Below are 13,720 nucleotides of genomic sequence, written 5' to 3' on the forward strand. Positions count from 1 at the left end.
TTACTCCAGATCATTATTTCCTTACACACTGAATCTTGGATCCTAGAAATCTAAGGCATGTCTGAATATTGCTCAAACATTTAATGTTTAAAGGCCATATATCATGGAAATGGTCTGTTTTGTGCTTTAGCCAGGCGTATCATGTTGTTACCCTTAACTGCTTTCCAAGTGCAATGCGATGATGTCCATCCAGAACATTGCCTATGCTAAATTGTGGAGAGTCATTCACAATTTCCAATTCTCTGTTTACAAGTCCAATCCTAGGATAATGAGCAGGTTAATTCCTTCTATGAGAATTCATTGCACCCTGTATCTCCCTTTTGATACGATGGATTATACATACGATCATTTGCTTATGTCAAGCTCATGTATCTTTCTGGTCTGTAATTTCCATGGGGTAAGTTTGTGCCAGTAGCATGCTGTTTGCAGTTTTCACGCATTCAACAAATATTTATTGTGTCTTATGTGTCAAGCATGATTCTAGAGAATGAAGATCAACAGTAAGCAAAACAGAAAAAAATCCCTGCCTTCATGAAATTGGGATTTTCATGGAAGTTGTTATTGCTATTTTAAACCTTTTCCAACTTTCTTAGCTGTCTTTGGATCTTTGTTTTCCTATCTGAATTTCAAAAGAAGATTCTTGAGCTCCTCAAGATCCAGCTAAAATTTTAATTAAGGTAGCACTGAATTCATAAGTTAATATTTGGGAAATCGATATTTTTATAATATGTTATCTCATTAATTTATTTGGATCTTTTAGGATCCTGTATTCAGATCTTTTATGCCTTTATGTATATTTGATAATTATCAAAAATTTTATTGTAGGTTGTATTGTGAATATTTCATTTTCTATTATTTTACTACAGACAAATTGCACTATTTTGGTAAGTTACCCATTTATGCAATAAATTTGTTCAACTCTCATTACTTATTGTAGTTTTTCTGTTAGTTATATTTGTTGTGGTTTTGTCGATGAGGCTGTCATTTGCAAATAATGATGTTTGCCTTTTCCCTTAAAATAATTACACTGCTGTATTATTTTTTTTTAATTTCTTACAACATTGGCTAGGAATTCTATTCTCTGTTGAACAGTTGCAGTGAAAATACACTTGCTTGGCTTGTCCCCATTAAGTAAATATTTGTGATAGATTTTTGATATACAATTCTTACTTTGTTAAAAGAGTTCGTTTTTATTCCGAATTTGCTGTGAGTTTTTTAAAATCATAAATAATGAACATTATCAAATGCTTTTTCTAAATCTACTGATATAATTATAAGATTTTTCTGTTTAAATCCAGCAAATTGCATTGATAGATTATTTATTACTGAATTATTCTTCCATTTCTGGATAAATATGACTTGCTCATGATTTATTTGTTTCATACACTGTTAGATTTGAACAGACAATTATTTATATCTGCATGCATCAGTTAAATGGATTTATAAACTTTTGTTTTTATACTGCCTTTACCTGCTTCAAAATTTAATTTATATAATTTTCAGAAATAAACTTAGAAATTGTGAGAATGTACAATAAATCGTTCAGTCCATTTTCAAGCTGGCAAATTGTTCAGTTAGCCTACTTTTTGTTCTTTCAATATAAGTGAAATTTGTATTTACACATACCTTGAAATTTATGTGTGTGACTCTTGAGGAAGAGTTTCTTGGCAATAAAATCACTACGATAAAATTATATACATTTTTAAAATTTTACGAATACAACCAAAATTGCCCCCAGAAACTTTCATACTTACACCAATATATTTCCAGTCTTAAATGTTATTATCGTTTTGAGTAGCATTTGTTTCATTTTGAGTGAGATTAAGCATTTATTTAGTTTTGACATGTGTTGTTTCTATAAACTGTTTATTTATATAATTAGCTCTTTTAGTGAGTAATTCATTGCTTCATCATGGTGCATATCTACTTTTATGAATTAAGAAATTTAGCTATGAAGGCTGTGAACTGTATTCTCAGTTTACTGTTGAACATTATCATTTTTTATTTGTTAAATATAAATATTTATAAAATGAAATATGTAAATTTTTCTGTTATAGCATTTTACTTTTTCTTATACTTTTTAACTTTTAACTTGCAAAAAAATTATGCATTTATTTTTCTTAAACTGTTAAGATTTTTTTATATTTAAACTTTTGACCAAACTGGAATTCTATTTTATTAAGTAATAAACTGGAGATTAAGCTTTATTATTTTCAAATAATTATTGCAAACCAATTAGTTTACATAACAGAATTTCTTCAATCATACAAAATAATACTTTCTCATAATGTGAATTTCTACATTTTGTTGTGTTTATGTGTTCTGTGTTGTGCAATAAACTATTTTTTCTCCATAGAAATTAGGTTAATTTTTGTAGCTTTATCATAGGTTTAATTTCTGGAAGTCTTGGCCTGTCAGTGTTACTCTATATGTTAACAAATTTCCAGATGAGGTTTAATATTGTTCTGCCAGACTCCCTTTTTAGCATTTTAAGGGGATTGAATACTGTATTTAATCATTGCTGCACTGCTTATGATTGTGAGTTAATGCATGACTTGGCTGAAAGGTATTGACACTGAAATAGAAATACCCTGGCTTACAAAAGTTCCACAGACTTTAATCTATGGGCAGCATGTAGGTTTATCCTCCATGTGAGATGGGCATGGCCATGAACACTAGGACAAGAGTTTGGATCAAGGTTTACGGGTTTGTATATTTGTAGTTGTTTTTCATAATAATTTCTACTTCACAGTTATTTACTCTTTTGATTCCTCTGTTCATACAATTCAGCTAATTTGATGGACTGGTCTATGATGCATCATTAAAGCTGTAGGATGTTGTGTAAACATCTTTAAACAAGAAAAGACTATCCACAGCTGAAAAAAATGTCCATCTACGTCCTCATTCACAAACATAATTTCTTTTGCAGTCTCTAACACTTTGCATCATATAAGTAAGAGAGGGTTAACTATATCCTCACCCTTATACTTGTTCAAGATTTCTGATAGGAGTGTGGGGATCACTAATGTTCTAAATGCTCTAGTTCTTCACCTTGGGGAGGGATATTTCAAACCTGTTACTACTTCATTAATCATCCCTTCCCTACTATTCACTTCCAGGGTTGGCCATGCTCCTGCAGTAATTCCATTTCCCTCTGTCCTTTGGCTGTGAAATAGGTGGTGCCCTCCTCACATGGCTCACGCATTCCTGAATTGGCCTCACTGGCTCCAGTTCACCCCTGCTTGATCCATTCTACAGGAACATTAAGAGTTATCTTCTCCTGCTCAGGATTAATCATCACTGCCTTTAGAAGAGCACTTGAGGGCTTACAATAGCCACTTACATTAAATTGAAACCTCTTGTATAGGACTCAGCAAATTGTGTACTCTGCTTTAGTCAACTGGTTGTTGTTCTTACTCTGCTCCAACTACTATTCTCTGATTCTGCTAAACAAATTCACTCATATCTATTAGGCTTCAATTCCTACTTTCAAGCAATTCTCTCTGTCCTTTTCTCTCCTTCAAACCTCTCTTCAAGTTTCACTCTACTCTTGTAATAGTTATCATTTTCAGTTTCCCTTGCTGCCCACTTCAGTCATTCTTTCTCAAAGCGTCTACTCATTCTTTATTTTTAAATGTAATTATTAAATATTATGCGGCAATATTAGGCCCCGGGGAAAATGCTGCCTTTCATGATCATGATACAAATTGATAATAAATATATTGACCAAGAAATTTACTTTTCTTTCTCATCTTTATACAAAGGTAAAGGGCATTGCCACCTTATATTGTTATTTAAGGATTATATGAGTTATGTAGAAAGTTGGCCCTTCATATCTATGTATTCTGCATCCATGGATTCAATCAACCACCCATCTAATATATTATTTAAAAAAGGAATGGTCACAGCTGTACTGAACATGTACAGATTTATTTTTTCTATTATTAAACAATACAGTATAACAATTGCTTACACGGCATTTACAATGTGTTAGGTATTATAAATAATCTAGAGATGATTTAAAGGATGCAAGAGAATGTACATAGGTTATAGGCAAATACGACACCATTTTATAAAAGAGACTTGGCTATTTGTGGATTTTGAATTTTGATATACACAGATGTTCTAGAACCAATCACCCACAGATTACAAGGGACAACTGTAGAAAGTAATTAGAACATATCCCTATATCGATATCAATATATCTATATGAATCATCTATTTATTGATCCCTCTATCTATACTTTCCACTGTCGTTCATTTTATTAGATATTACCGCCATTGCTTCTTCAAAATCCAGCTCAAGTTTTGGCAAAACGTACATGCTCAGTTACATTTCAAGTCAGTATTTACTCATGAATAAGTGGTAATACATCTACATGATTCCTGTGATAGTGTTCTTTATATACAGGGAATTTGATAAATCCATAGAATATAATTGAATAACTTTGTAAATGCCTATTGCTACAAATTAGAACTTTTACTATGTCAGCTGCTCAAAAGTTTGCTTGTAACTCTGATAGTGATAGACTGGTGTCTCCATGAATAATTAGTGAGACAATTATAAACAAAATTGTTTACATGTTACAACACCACCACAACTTAAAAACTAGGTTATTAATAAATGCAATATAATTGTAGCTGAAACAAATAACCTGGGATTACCTTGATTATTTGGTTAATTCTTCTGAAGATAGTTATAAAGTCTTAATATCAAAATATTTCTCTATTGTCCGGGTGTGGTGGCTCATGCCTGTAATCCCAGCAGTTTGGGAGGCAGAGGCAGGCAGATCACTTGAGGTCAGGAGTTTGACACCAGCATAGCCTACATGATGAAACCTCATCTCTATTAAAAATACAAAAACTAGCCAGGCATAGTGGCATGCACCTGTAGTCCCAGCCGTCAGGAGGCTGAGGTAGGAGAATCACTTGAACCCAGGAGGCAGAGGTTGTAGTGAGTGGAGATCACACCAGTACACCCCGGCGTGGGTGACAGAGTGAGACTCCATCTCAAAAAAATTATATATATATATATATATACACACACATATATATATACACACACACATATATATATATTTATCTATTAAGCTATTAAAATTATGTCAACTTAAAGGCAGATATCCTTCTATATAATGTGGCTTCTTCCATCAATAATTTGGGGCTGTTCACACTTTTTTTCTGAATTAAAGCAAACTTCCAAGTTTACGTAAAATAAAAATAGTCAAACATGTTAAAAAATGTGTTATAACGTCTAAATAAATACTTTTATAAGCACAACAAAAAAATGGCCTCTTGTGCCTTATAATTGAAAGAAATATAACTTTTAGAAAAACAGGAAGACGCAATGTCTTCCTAGAATTCCTAACAACCTCACAAGTCTGCCCTGCATATAATCACAACATAAAACAACTCTTCTGCTTCATTGCTATATGTTTTTGTTGTATATTGTTGTTTTTAAAAACAATGTTTTAATTGCTTTTAACTGGAACCAGTCCTGCAAGCAAAAATTAAAAGTACGTTGTTAATGTTTTAAATTGAGTTTACTTTTACAATGAAGTCTCTGAAGATGCCAGACTTTGGAAAGTGCAAGAAAATGTCCTTTTATGATAAATTGTTAAATTGCCTTTGAAATATTAAAAATATTTTATAGCATATAGGCCAAGTCAAGAACTTACTTATCTGTATGCTATTTTAAAAGTTGTAAATTTCTTCAAACTCTAAGTTAGAACATTTGTTTTGAAAACCATTTTAATAGCTGTTTTGAGTGGTAGTTTTTTGGTATTGAATATATATTTAAATTTAAAATTTAACTAATACACAGGGGAATCGTGAAGATGGACTATAAATTAAAGGTTATGATTAATGTAATTCTGTGCACCTGAGGCATAATTTTTTTTTTAGAGACAAAAGTCTCAACTTACATAGCTTAAGAAAATCAGTCCAGTTAAAATGTTAAGTCATGACACATAAAGTAGTCAATAGAATGCTTGTATGTGTGTGTGTGTGTGTGTGTTTCTCTCTAAGCAACCAGCAACATTTTGAACACACTCATAGGTGCATTAGTCTATGCAGTGGTTAGAGGAAATGAGAAGCTTCCCCAACGCTTATCCACTCTTGCCAGGAGGGGAAATGAAAGCTCAGAGAAGTGATTTGCTGACTAGCGGAGTCAGCCTAACAGTGGCTTTCAGCTAATCAGTGATTTCTGGTCAGGAGAAAGTTCCTTTCTAAAAGGCAAAGTCCTTGGAGACTGAACAGATTAGTAAAAAATAATCCTGTTGTTCCTTTGGATTTTTCTTTCTTTATACAAAAATCTAGTCCACAGATTGCTTACAGGTAACTATAGATCCAGGAGTTTCAATTTGATTGACTCTCGGTGTTTTGAAGCACTCAGTATAGGGAAAGGTGAGATAATCTAATGATGAATAAGCAAAAGGAATTGATATAGGGTGCATATAAAAGCACAAAGCGCTATAGGGCAAAATAACAGCTTTTATTTACTGAAGAGAAAGTATGTGCAGATTATTTTGTAGATACTTAATTAGCCTCAAAAGCATCCCATGAAACATGTTTAATTATCCCCATCTCGATGACAAGAAAACTGAAACTTAAGGCCGGGCGCGGTGGCTCAAGCCTGTAATCCCAGCACTTTGGGAGGCCGAGACGGGCGGATCACGAGGTCAGGAGATCGAGACCATCCTGGCTACCACGGTGAAACCCCATCTCTACTAAAAAATACAAAAAACTAGCCGGGCGAGGTGGCGGGCGCCTGTAGTCCCAGCTACTCGGGAGGCTGAGGCAGGAGAATGGCGGGAACCCGGGAGGCGGAGCTTGCAGTGAGCTGAGATCCGGCCACTGCACTCCAGCCCGGTGGACAGAGCAAGACTCCGTCTCAAAAAAAAAAAAAAGAAAGAAAACTGAAACTTAAATAGTTTAAATGACTTGCTCCAGTTTGCAACGGCAGTAATGTTAGGTTGGTGAATGTTAATTCCAGCCTCGGTCCAGTTCTGTGGCTCCAAAGCTTCTGCTCTCCCTAACAGGCAAGACTTCTCTTGTGCTTCCCGTGTTCTGTCTACTCTTCCCAGTGAGGGAATTTTACCATTATCCCTGCCTTACCAATGATACAACGGAAGCTTAGAGGAACACAGTGACTTTTTGAAGGCCTCTTGGTGAAAGGGAAAAGCAGTACCCAGCCCTGGAGGTCATCGCATACCTGTTTTGAATGACAGAATGGCTTATTAACTCCTACATTAAGCCAAACTTTGTGGGGAAGATGGAAAAGAGAAAACCGTGTTCTCCAAACATTTGCTAGTGTTTTGTATTCCCTTGTCATTGGCCTAGTTATAATGATGTCCCATGCCTGTCTCCATATAGAAGCTGGTGACTTGTCATGGTATAAAATGTTTTCTTATCATTGATCAGTTAGAGAGCTTATCAAATAAAAGAAACACTGCTAGTAGAAATCCCAGCTGACCAGCTTGGAAATGGAGTACATCTTACAAATTTCCAACTTCAGAATGATGAGTTTCTTTTATTTTTTTATTTATTTATTTTTTTGAGACAGAGTCTCGCTCTGCTGCCCAGACTGGAGTCCAGTGGCACAATCTCAACTCACTGCAACCTCTGACTGGCAGGTTCAAGCAATTCTCCTGCCTCAGCCTCCTGAATAGCTGGAACTACGGGCACGCACCACCATGCCTGGCAAATTTTTTGTATTTTTAGTAGAGACGGGTTTCACCATGCTGGCCAGGCTGGTCTCAAACTCCTCACCTCATGATCCGCCCGTCTTGGCCTGGGGTTACAGGTGTAAGCCACCGCGCCAGGCCGGGTTTCTTGATCAATCAGCTTAGAAGAGTTGAAAATCACAAAGAAAGTAAAATACAAGCCACAAATTCACGGGTAGAGGAAGGTGGCTAATTAATTCACATTGTTGTTGGCTGGCATTTTGGAAGCCCAGTAGTAATCTTTGTGTGTCTTTAGAGAATGTGATTGTAAACTTGGTTTAATTACACATGTTAGTATACTGGTTGAAAAACAGAATCAAGTAAATAATTTACAAATGCTAAATTATGGAGAGGCATGCTGGCATGCTTGAATGATGGTTTTTTTTTTTGGAGACATTAGGCAGCAGGTTATTAGTGAGAGGAAGCTTTCAAAAACATGAAGTTTGGTTTTCTGCATGTGAATGCTTTGTTTATAAGACTTGTAATTATATCTAGCTCTTGGATAGCCACACAATTCTGTGTGTCTATTTGTGATCTGCTACATGGAAACCTGGACTGGGAAGCCAGACCCAGGTTTTGAGGTAACTCTATCCCATGGGGGTGGCGATTATTTGTTCACTTATGCCACAGATAGCTTATAGTATGGACTTCATGGCAAAAACTTACTAAGGCTGAATATGCAAAGCTAAATAAGAGACACAATTCAATGTGCGCAGACTCTTCAGTGGCCAATACTCAGATTTTGGCTAATATGATTGTCATACATTTGCTTAATATAGCTTCTTCCTGAGCATCTATTTTCAAGCCTGACATAAGTTGCTGGAAGCCCAGTTGCACCTCGTCACGGTCAGTCTAGTTAAGTTTCCTTGCCCTTACGGTGCTTTGAGATATTGTTTGCTCATCTTTCATCCTGCTGACCCCAAACCCAACACACCGCACAGCTGCTGGCCATGGTGAAACCTAATGGTCAACATCAGAGTCCTGTGATCAAGTTCTCCGGTGTGAGCATGTTGTCTTAAAATGACCCAATCCACAACTCCTTTGAGAAAGCTTAGGTGATAACACCTATGGGTTTTAATATAGCTGCAGTCTCCCAGGTTCTCTCTCTGAATCTCTCTCTCTCCTGGTATAGCTGCAGTCTCCCAGGTTCTCTCTCCAAATATCTCTCTCTCCTCTCCCACCAGCTAGGTAAGCACTCTATTGCCTCTGGACTTCCTGTTGGCTGCCCATCAGCACCCCTGACCTCTCTAGACCTGTAAGTAATATATTTATCCTGTTTTGTGCATTTTGTTTTCACTTCCTCATTGTCTCACCAGATATACACACCAGAATAAACTCCTCTCTCAGGACTCTCCTAGAAAGTGGTATCATGGCTTAAGGCCATTCTCAAGAGAAATATCTCAACACCAAATTAGAAAGAAACCATTACAATAAAAATCACAATGATAATGGAAAGGGACTTCCTGTTTGTTACTATGAGCCAAAGAACTTCAGGGCCTCAGATTTTTCCACGTAAAAGTAACTTGAGGATCTTTTCTCATCGCTAGAGTTTGAATTTTCTCAAGTCTGCCTTTGAAACAACTGCAGTATGAGCTGTATCTCTGTTATTCTTACCAAGTGAAATATTATTCTGACTGCACTGGCTGGTAAGTGTTCTAGGAGCATGATGTAAATGTTCTTCCTGGAAACTACCAATCCATTTCGGCAAGACTTTAAATTATACTTGGAATCCTTTCTCCTCGCTCATTTGATAATGTATCTCTTCTCACTTTCTTCTATTCATCAATTTTTTTTTCTTCCATTACTTATCATTATGGTCTATGGCTGTTGTTTAACTCTCTAAGGCTATTTATATCACTTGCGTGAATAATGCTACATAAAATAAAATAGTACCACACCATAGACTAAGGAAACTCGCTTTCTAATATATGATTAATTGTAAGTGGCTACATTTTCCATAATAAATTAATATAAAATGTGCTCAATCGTATGTTATGGAGATATGTGATGCATAAATAATTGTTTATGCTTCACTTTAATCAGCATTTTGTACCAAGTCATATTATCATCTATAAAATGCCTTTCAATTGGTCCTAGACAATCCAGACCACATAATACTTACTTCAAGGAAAAATAATGAATATTTTAATCTTAAATATTACATACAAATGGCAGTAAATAAAAGTTAATAGGATTAATTTATTTTAAATTATTTTTATCATTTCTTGGAAGTAATTCCTTTCATAAATCAGAACATATCTTTAATTAGGAAAAGTTGGTGTGCAATATTAAAATGAAGAGATGAACTTATAAATTGTAAAATGTAAGCTTACGTTCCAGCTCAGCATGTCACTGTCAAAAGTCACTTCACATCTTAGAGTCTCAATGACTTGGTAAAATGGGAATAGCACTAATGTCCACCCTGCCTCCATTGTGGGACTACTGCAAGCATCTAATACTATAGTGACCTTATGAGCGTTTTGTGCATTTTAAAGCACCAGGTTCCTGCAAGGTGCAACTATAATTTATTCCAATATTTCAAAAAATGCGTGTTCATTAATGTTTTCCTACACACACTTTCAGCACATCCATGGGAAACGCATAGTGCACTCCCCTGCATAACAGATGAACAATTAAATACCTTTAAATGTGTTATTGGTAAAGGTGCAAGTCTGCAGACTTTTCGGTCTACATTCCTCCCTTTCCAAGATCCCCTGTTCTCTTTCAGCAGCCAGCAGGAAGCTCTGAACACAGTATATCTTTGCCAGTTTGGTTTGATTTTTGTTGGTTTTTATAGATTTTTGCCATCCTGCTTTTCCAAGCTACCCACGGTGCACCTGAGCAGACCCTCAAAACTGTCATGCATTGAAACCCCCTCTCTGCCTGTCAATCTCGTCTGCTTCAATCCCAGGCTACCAGCAGCTCAGTAATAAAACTGAGAAAACAAACTCACCATCAATTACTAAAAATTTAACTCTATGATTGTTACTATGTCCATAGAAATACGTAGGCAACACTCAGCCTTTCTATAGCCATAGTTTAACCCTTTAAAAACTATTATAATATTCTCTCATGAAATAATGTAAGTCTTTCACAATAATTAACTAAAGATGATTTCAAGTAACCAGTGCCTGAAGGGAAATAGCTAAGGCTCCCCAGAGTTTAGGCATCTTTGTCTGTGGATGATCCTAACCCTGAACCCTGATCTGAGTACCAGGAGAACTCCCTTCTTACCTCACATGTTTATGCAACAGTTAAAAAAAAAAAAAACCAGCTCCAATCTCATCTCAGGGTCCTTCCCCCATAACATTTTATTTTTCACTCCTGCAGCCCAGATTGTGGTGGAGGAAGGAAGGTGGGAGGCGGTCAGCAAGAGCTCGGTTCTGCATAGTCATTTGGGCCCAGTGTGGTGGAGACAACCTCATCAGAGCATCAATATTCACAAGGGCAGAGGAAAGAGAGGCCAGGGAACTATGCAGGACCTGTCCTTGCCTTGGCCAAAAGTGACAATCATCACTTCTACTTACAATTCTTAGCAAGAATTGGTAACATGCCCCAATCCAACTGCAAGGGAGCTGGTCATCTCTGTGCCCAGTAAGCAAGGGAGAGCTGGATGTGGTGGACATTGGTGAGGTTGACACCTGCCCCTCTTGCCAACTCCCACCCATGCAGAGAGGCTACCGTGAGACCCCAAGATGCTGGGATGCACTTGCTGAGTACCATCTCCTTGTGTAGCTGTTCACAGTTCATTTCCACGTTCTGTCTGGCTTCTCCACTGACCTTACTTACATTCAGGCTCTCCATGGAGTAGTTGGGGTGCGGGACAGCAGAGTAACCAGCAGTGCCATAGACCTTTGTATGTGGTCTGTGCCCATATCAGGGCTGACCCCAGGAGATCAGAGACACTCATGGGTTGTCACTGAGACCCTATTTACTTGAATTTGTGAAGGCAACACAGACCCATTTCTTCCACTCTTGTTTCCAGTAACAACTATTTTTTTTGCATGAGGGTTGCAAAACAGAGTTTGCCTGGCTTTCCCCTGGAAACTCTGAAAGGATTTTGAACAGGCAGAACAATGGAATAGGGAATTGCCTACTTGGATTTCCCCAGTTTACAGGGATGCAGGGAATTCGGATGGCGAGCCCACCAGCCTGGGGTCCCCAGTGGCCTCAAAGTCTTTTTCCCACCCATCTTGATGCCTCAGTTTGAGGAGGTGGTGATAATCCCAGTAGTAGTTTGTTTTTCCATGTCTGAGAGTGACATCCTCTGATGCTGACTTGTGAACTCGTGCCTTTCACGCATCATTTCAGAAAGACATTTTTACAAAATAGAGATGAGGCCTACATATTGCCATTTTAACCTGGAACTGTGTTTTAACCTAAATGATTCAAAATAAGTAGGAATTTGGGGCATGACTGTTTACATCTTAGGCGGCAAATCTAAAGCAATCTGAATACACAATATTTATGGCATTATGTAGACTATCCCCTTTAAATAATCCAAAAATAAAAGGACTCTAAATGGCTTGGATATATAGAAAGACCTTTAGCCCACAGACAAACAGAAAAAGGGCTGATTTATTTGCAGGTGTAAGCCTAGCGACTATTTTCCCCCAGGCCCACAGTCTGTGCTTATAGACATGAAAAACTTATTTTTTGTCCCCTAAGAGAAGATGTTTTCAATGTTAAAACATCATAAGGTTCTGACTCTTGAACTAAAAAACAATTTTTCCTTTAGCATTTACAAGTTAGGTGGTTTCAAAGGCAACAGGAAAATACAGAGAAAATTCACAGTAATAGGTATTAATATGACACTGCCCCAATAAGGTACTTTCAGAAAATGTCTCTCATTAACTATTTCTAAGTGTGCTGAAAATATGTTTAACTGTCCTGCCCTCTCCTGCATTTCATGTATAAATGCCAAAATCTAGAACTATCCTGATTCTTCACGTAGGTAAAACATATGTTCTCTTACAATTCTAAATATTATTCACTTCTTTACTTACCAGGAATCGGCAAGCAGGTCCTAAATTCTGCACAGGAATTATGCCTCCAGAAAAGCAGAGAGCCACAGGCCAGAGAAGGAGGGGCTCCACATAAACAAAGAGCAGAGGAGGCGGATGGCAGAGTAACTGCAGGAATGTGTGACTTGAACAGTATTGATTTTTTTTCCTTCTTACGTGATTTCAAGTTTTAAAAATTAATGCTTTTAATTTTCTTTTCAAATTTAAAGTTTTAATGGTTCTATAAAATAGTGAATATTGCAAATACAATACAAAGACACTTTAACAGGAACATTTTAAAGCATTTTCATTATTCCAAAGAAAATGCTGTGAAACTGGAATCTGAGGGAACTAAAATGTTGGTGTCGACAGCAAGTCAAGCTTGGATGGTTCCTATTCACACACTAATGCAATATCACTGTAATCAGGTGGGAACAGACTGCCTGCAAGCCACAGGCCGATCTGTTAGAAGATGATCTTCCAGGCTACTTCAACTATCTATTTTAACTCAATATTAATGTTCAAAAATAATGTTACAAATAGCCACAGGATTATCTGCAGAAATACTTTTAGTGAGAATTTGTTTTACGTTTCAAGATTCCAGAATATTTTCTACAATTTCTTGAAAGGTATTTAAACTTTTCGTAGTCAAACATACTCTGTGTGTGATCCCATATTCCAGCACTTGTTTCTGTGGAAACTGGCTGTTACCGTTTCACTGTGTCCCCACCCAAATCTCAACTTGAATTGTAGCTCCCAGAATTCCTGTGTGTTGTGGGAGGGACCCAGGAGGAGGTAATTGAATCATGGGGGCCAGTCTTTCCCGTGCTATTCTCATGATAGTGAGTAAGTCTCACAAGATCTGATGGGTTTATCAGGGGTTTCCCCTTTTGCTTATTTCTCATTTTTTTCTTGCCACCACCGTGGTAAGAAGTACCTTTCACCTTCTGCCATGATTCTGAGGCCTCCCCAGCCATGTGGAACTATAAGTCC

General features: G+C 36.9%; 1 long non-coding RNA gene across 4 annotated transcripts in view; it reads left to right on the plus strand.

Moving 5' to 3' along the window:
• Nucleotides 1-13,496, plus strand: part of LOC108585650 — a 34,875-nt gene extending 21,379 nt beyond the window's left edge. For 3 of the 4 annotated variants that reach the window (XR_002521840.2, XR_002521839.2, XR_002521838.2), the window contains one exon: nt 8,909-12,225. This is a non-coding gene — a long non-coding RNA (uncharacterized LOC108585650). Of the gene's footprint in view, nt 1-8,908; nt 12,226-12,733 lie in introns of those variants that run through there. The other variant, XR_002521841.2, reaches the window with a different exon arrangement.
• The last annotated feature ends 224 nt before the right edge of the window (nt 13,497-13,720 follow it).

The sequence above is a fragment of the Papio anubis genome, chromosome 6 (genome assembly GCF_008728515.1).
Source record: "Papio anubis isolate 15944 chromosome 6, Panubis1.0, whole genome shotgun sequence".
Taxonomy (NCBI): Eukaryota; Metazoa; Chordata; class Mammalia; order Primates; family Cercopithecidae; genus Papio; species Papio anubis.